General features: G+C 35.2%; 1 long non-coding RNA gene across 4 annotated transcripts; it reads left to right on the top strand.

Moving 5' to 3' along the window:
• Positions 1–1,632: 1,632 nt before the first annotated feature.
• LOC113353164 lies at positions 1,633–5,069 on the top strand. Of its 4 annotated transcripts, XR_003361117.1 has the most exons (9): positions 1,633–1,890; positions 1,977–2,028; positions 2,130–2,202; positions 2,348–2,484; positions 2,559–2,694; positions 3,022–3,139; positions 3,376–3,467; positions 3,573–3,752; positions 4,175–4,384. It is a non-coding gene; the product is annotated as an uncharacterized LOC113353164 (long non-coding RNA). The 4 variants fall into 4 exon arrangements; XR_003361118.1 differs by lacking the exons at positions 2,130–2,202; positions 4,175–4,384 and adding an exon at positions 4,450–5,069; XR_003361115.1 differs by lacking the exon at positions 2,130–2,202.
• Positions 5,070–7,179: the final 2,110 nt, after the last annotated feature.

The following is a 7,179-nucleotide window of genomic DNA, read 5'->3' as shown; positions in this document are numbered from 1 at the left end:
CAAGATAACTTGTTTGATTGACTATGGATACAAGATCGAGACAATACAACAACGATGTATGTTTACTTGATAAAAGGTTCAGACTTAACCAAACACAATAGGTTGGATATCAAGTAAATAGGAATTAACGTTTTTGTAGTTTACTTTAAATTATAATAACAACAATTATTGGGGATAATAAAAGTAAACAACACATCAAGATTTTATTAACGAGGAAACCGCAAATGCAGAAAAACCCCGGGACCTTGTCCAAAATTGAATACTCTCAGGATTAAGCCGTTATACAAAATCTAAACCAATATCGTATAGTAGAGACCAAGCAACTAAACCTATAGTTCACCTAGTTCCGTCAGTATCCCTGCACCTCCAACTTGCAATAAGCCACGCACTTGGAACAGTTCCTTTGGTTCGTATTCCAAACAGTAAAGGAACAACAAATCTTTTCGGTAACAAATCTTTTCAAACAAGTGATATGAGTTTGACAAAAGGCTATTCCGTTTATCCCAATAAACTCCTTTGTCAGGTCCTTGGATCTATCATTTGCAATCAATACTTCGAATCACAAAGAAGCGTATTGATGCCGATCTACTCAACTAATCAATCCAATCTATCACAAAGATAAACCGATTATATTTGGACCCCTTTCCAGCCAAAACAAGTTTTGTGCACACCAAAGATTATGTACCCAAATATCTTCTTTGATCTTCAATAAACACCCGCACACAAACAACTTGAATCTCTTGTGATCAATCACACACAGAACGGAGTCTGTTAACAATGGATTATCACAAGATGTATTTAAATCTACAAACAGTCTAAAGATCCCCGTCGAAATTTCGATCTAGTTTGAGTGAATCTTATATCAGAAGAGAAGATTCCCAAGCATAAACAAACTAGGTGCAAACAAAGTTCAACCACCATTAGTCAATCAAATCAATTGAAAACTAATAATAAACTGCAATTATCTAGTTTCCCACCAACGGTACTCGTAGAGCTTCCCAATCCCAAAGAAGTCTTTAAAACGAGCGGTCGTAAGAGATTTCACCAACGGTACTAGTAACAACACAACTAGGTAGTTTTGCTGGCTCTGAGGATTAGTTTGCTTGAAATGCAAACTTAAATATTTATAGACCAAGGAAGTTTGGACACCAAGGAATTTCCAAAACCGAAAGTATTCTCAAGATATGCAATATATTTCCAAATTCGGTTTCCATAATTCCTGAAAATGCTTTGTCCAAATATTGACCGACATATCAGTAGAAAATCTCCAATTAGTAAATGCACATTACCAATTTTTATCACTACACCAAATTTAAGGATTAGTAACAAGATTTCGCAATAGCTTTGCCCCAGTTGAGAACTTTCAGTTGCGAATCTTTGTTGCAAAAATTTTGCAACAGTTTAACCTCGTTACAAAACTCGCAACTGTTTGTTTCTGTTACGATTCGCAACTGAATTGAGTTGTACGCGTGCGACTCGTGTGTGTGGCATCCTACACTTTTAAGCTGACTCGTTTTCAGCCCATTCATATGTTTAGTCAGCTCCAAAACTGACTCCTGTTTTGATAAACTAAAAAACCGACCGAGATATCATTCTTCATTCTCTTCTCTCTCTCTCTCTCGTTCTCTTCTCTTTTTAGGGCTCAACTTCTTCTTCTTGGTTGGAGGTTCAATAATCATCGATCTTTGTACACACAAGGTGATGATGATAATGATTATCAGAAATCTTTCTTTTCTTTTATCTTCCTTCTCTGATTCAATCTGTCTCTCGTTCTCTTCTCTATTCCGAGAAACCCTGAGCTCGTTCTCTTCTCTATTCTGAGAAACCCTGAGCTCTATTGGCCGTATTCTTTTAAAACCCGTACCAAAAATTCAGTAGCCAAAAATTGAGGTATGAAGATCCGTTGATTTATTTTTTGATGATTTTATTTTTGTTTGATTTTGACCTAATTTTTTTTTTCTTCCCCCTTTCTCCAGATGAAGAACTAAAACTAATGAACAAGAAGACGACTTCTGGAACTTCTAAAAGGTATATATTCTGGAACCCTAACTCTGTTTCTCTTCTTTGTTGGTATAGATGTTCAATTTTTATTCTTATTTGGTGTTTTATTTTACTCTATTTTGAACTAGGGTTTTTCAATTTGGGGATTTTTTACTCGATTTTCAATTTGGCTGATGAGAACCCTGATCTTTTCAAGACATGGTACCCATGAGATGGAGGCATCTCTTTATATTTCGTCTTATCTGCTTAAGCCAAGATATCCTTGATAGACGTCTAGAAATTTATATATTTGGTGTGTGGATCAGTTATCCAGTCTAAGCTTTGTATTTCACTGGTGATTGTACAGATTGTGGGATGTAAGGAGTGGGAAGATCATGCACACAATAGAACTAGTTCACCTGTGAAAAGTACTGAAGTTAGTCAGGATGGTCGTTATATCACCACTGCAGATGGTCCCACTGTTAAATTTTGGGATGCAAATCAGTAAGTTAACTAGTATTGTCCCTTTTCTTTATAAACATCATACATAATCTTGTTGCATTTTGGTTTTGGACTAGTGACTAGTGAAGAGCTATGACATGTCATGCACTGTGGAATCGGCTTCATTGGAACCGAAGCATGGCAATAAGTTTGTAGATGCTGGAGAAGACATGTGGATACAACTGTTTGATTTCCGTACAGGCGAGGATATTGGTGAGTAGTAGAGTATTTAACAATTTATGCATCAAAAGTCACTGCAATTTTGTTGGTATTCTTAACCGTCACTTTTTGAAGTGGTAATTGTCATAAAAATATAGTGAATTAAGAAAACAACAGAAGAGACTAGAAGCCTATTAAAATTAAGAAATGATAGTTCCTGCTAAATCATAGAAACTCTGTTTAGGTTGGCCAAAATCCAAATAGAGAGAATCAATTGTAGTCCTAATCTGGTAAGGACAAGAAACCTGTTCTTCTCTGTACAAACTATTGGCCATGCTCACTGCTTGATGCACAAATTATTTGGTTGAACTGCACTTGTAGTTGAAAGGGATGGTATTCGAGATGGTGAAGGTATTGCTGTATAGTAGTACGGAAGGTGTGGGTGATGGTGTAGTGACTTATAGTAGTATATATAGAGCCAGTTCTGGAGATGGTGCAGGTAAAACCCTTTGTTAGACCCTCTACTTTGTTCCTTTAATTCATAGTACTGTATTGATATTTCTTACTTGATCAGTGCATATCATTTGTATGGATTTTGAGTTAAGCATGTCATCTATCAATACGCCACCAGCAGCAAACATTTTCACCTCTAGTCCATATACCATCACCGCACCAGCAGTCCTTCATAGATTCTACAAAGATTCTAATCTAGCTTTACCCTTTTCCTAAATTTAGATGATTATGTTAGAAGGAGCAAAAGCTAGAACAGAGACTGTTGATGCGTTGAGAAGTGGATCTGTTGCAATGAAGGCTATGCAAAAAGCAACGTAAGTAGACGCTCCTCCTACCTCTCTCTATTTCTCAGAGTATGTTGCTGTGTCGTTGCACGAAAGTTGATGCCACTCTCTCTTATTCGCACATATATATGTCAGTATCACTACATGAAAGTTGAGCAGAGTTGGAGGAACAACTTCTACAACCTGCAAGTCATATTCCTGCAGCTCCAGTATATGTACCGGCAGGAAGGAAACTGACATGACCTGCTCCTCAAAAGAATAAAGCTGAGGAAGATGAGTTGGCTGCACTAGAGGCAGAGATGGCTCTCTGAACAGGTATTTATATATTAATCTTTTGTTCTCTTTTCATCTTCACTATCTATAGGAAGATCAGCTATTGAAAGAAGTAGCTACAGAAAAGGTTCCTCGTTCCTTATAAGTGTTCTGTTTTTCTCATGATACTGATAGATTTAGTGCTTCAGGTTACCAGGAATATCCAAATAGGGGTCCATAGGCTTTTCCAGAAATGAATTATATTTCGGGAATTCTTGGAAAAGTACAAATTTTAAGAAATGTTAGTCTGTTTCAGGGCTGTTAAGTCTGTTTTTTTCTCTTTTGAGTTTTCATTCGCACCCTCGATTCCTGCATGGAAATTGAATTGAAAACCTCGTATAAGAATGCATTTTGAACAAACATTTAATCGTAAGCTAGCTGATTTAGTTTTTTTTTTTTTTTTTGGGGTGAGGGGTATATAGCAGGTTCTAAATCAGGCCTAAAGTTACATAAGAATCATGTAAAGATTGGTTGGTGGGAAAATGTTGGTCAGACAGCTACTGCTCCATTCACATTCACATTATGTGTTAGACTTATGTAATTATTTTAAACGTCACGTACAGACTTTGGACTGAAATTAGGAATTAAATGGTTGCTTTTTCTATTATTATTATATAGCTCAATGCTCCTGATGATTTGAAATTTTTGATTTTTTATTCGAGTTGATGCTCATTATAATGCAAGACCCTGTTTCTCATAGCACAAGGAGCTTCTTGCTACGGAACTTGCTGAAGAGGTGAGCGAAAGAAAAGATGAAGGGGAGGCAAAGAAGGACAAGCATGTAGTAAGTTATCTTTTATAACTAATTAATCTTATAATTAGTTAGTATTCATGTAGTTTTCAACTTCATTGCACGATATATAACGAACTCCTAGTTTCGCAACTGTTCGCACTGTTGCGACAAATTTATGTCGCAACAGTTTCGCACTGTTGCGAAAATTTGCAACCTCGACTTTCGTAACTGTTGCGAAAATTTGCAACCTCGACTTTCGTAACAGTTCATAACTGTTGCAACCACGCTTTGTAACTGAAATATGCGGTTGCTAATTATGAAAAATGGTGTAGTATATTTTCTAAAGATATGCACTTTAATTGCTGGAAATTAAAAGCATATAAAACTAAAAACCTTAATTAAAAGATTCTCAATTTATTTCGATCCGGGATTCTACTTTAGCTATTAAGGAATACCTTTGAACAATAAGAGATAAGATTTACTCCACATGTTCAAAGTATGTCGATATCTTTACTTTGTAAATCCTTTTCCATATTTACAATCTTGGAACCGATTTGCCACACTTTCAGACGAGTTTAGAATTGGTTCATATGATTTCCAAGAACCATGTGATTGATCAAAAACATTCAATCACCATTCATGGGTTTAACAGTTATACCAAAACAAATTTCGGTTCTACCTCCAAGTGGCTACTAGGATCAGTCACATTAGTCTCCAAAACATTGTTAATTAAGTACCAGGATCGGTTACCACTTATTTATGGTACTTACTTGTGATCGGTTGCACAAGTTATAGGATCGGTCACACCAATTATTGAAACTTGTTAACCTACTACAAGGATCGATTACACATTTTATGATTAGTCCCAACCAAGTTTTAGGATCGGTTACCCACTGACTAGGAATGGTCACACCAATTAAAAATATCAATCATACCATCTCATGTGATTACTTAGGATCGGTTTCACTAATAAAAGTCATACCAATACAAAAGTCAGGCCTTGTGAATAGTTTTACCAAGATACATAAACAAGTTATGAGCGGTTATACTAAACACACATATTGGTAATCCAAAGATTTGCAATGAATAACAATACCAATAAGCCTAGCGATTTCCTTTTCGATTCATAAAACAAGTTTATGAATTGTACTTCCTTTAAACGAAGGTAAAACATTATTTCCTAGGACAAAATCTTCACCCATACCCATACACATAATCACAATAACATTCAAAAGATAGGCGTTATACTTCCTATTGTAATTCCTTAATACTATGTCTAACTAGAGTATAATCATTCACAGCTTCGCAGTTATGTTTTCAATATGCACGACTTGAAAGATACGTTAGGGAATGAAACAGTTCAAGTCAAATATTACTAACCTCAAGAGGAAAGATGATGTCGTCATTGTAGCTCCTTACTTCTTCACATTTTTCAAGTCTTCATGTAATACTTGTAAGTCTCATATCCTAATACTTTCAAGCTAACCTATACAAAGTTGACTCTAATAAATAATCAAGCGACTCTTTAAATGAGTTTTGATTCACTAAAATATGAAAATCAAACTTGACATACCAACGCTTGGTGGGTTCAACCGAGCTATGCTCTAACAATCTCCCTCGTTGCCAATTTTAGTGACAAAACTCTTACATCATATGGATAAACAAATTACAAGAATTCATTACACATACGCTTGATTCCAAGTTTAAACAACACAATAACATGTATACATTCAATCCATAAATTTCGTTGTTGACATTATAATAACAAAACTAATACTCCCCCTAAAGGTAAGATAGGTATATTTTCAGTACGCACGTCTTTGTTATTCCTTTGTAGTCCATATAACTACAAGTATCAATATATGTTACCCCCCCTTAGTCTATGCTTTACACTTTCGTTAGACATAACTTTTAAGCACCATTGTCCTTTCCTTAGTGATACCAAATCACTTGTTTATTCCATATATTTCTCCCCCTTTTTGTCACAAAATGACAAAGGTACGAGCAAATAAAAGACAAACCGAAAGGATCTTACAAATCTCAAAAGACTTGCAAAACTTATAAGAGTTGAGCACGAGGGTTCCACACACCATTTTGGATAAACAATATCAAAACCGAAACTACAAAGTAATTTTGTTTTGATATGTTACCAAGGAAACAATTGCCCGAAGCAATTTTCCCTAATATTTTAGCAAATCAAAAATCGACTAAGCACCTTAGTTCTTTTACTAAACCGATTGTACAAATACAACCGCTTGTTCGATAAGACCAAAATAAATCTATTTTTCTCGTCAGGTTCTAATTATTCAAATAATAACTTAGACCTTTCACTTTTAAACAAGACAAATATTAGGTTAGTTAACTAGCATTTCTTATTAAGGCATTCGATTAGACTTGAATAATCGAAACCTCCACTTTGATAAGTCTAACTAAGATAAGAAATAACTTAGTTTCTCTTATCCGGAATCGAATTGGACTAAACAATTCATCCCGAAAACCCTCTTTGTTAAGCCATAAACAATTCATACAAACCAAATAAATCAATTTGCAAAACTATTTACCTCAATCGAAAGCAATTGAAACAAACATGGACATTATAGTACCGCAACTGCACCGAAATTTTGTAAGCCTAAACAATTGATACAAACAATAAAGCAAGAAAACAATAGTTTTTCTTAACCAGAAACAATTGAATCA

Source organism: Papaver somniferum, chromosome 2, assembly GCF_003573695.1.
Source record: "Papaver somniferum cultivar HN1 chromosome 2, ASM357369v1, whole genome shotgun sequence".
NCBI classification, from domain to species: Eukaryota; Viridiplantae; Streptophyta; class Magnoliopsida; order Ranunculales; family Papaveraceae; genus Papaver; species Papaver somniferum.
This window is presented reverse-complemented; position numbering and strand designations above follow the sequence as displayed.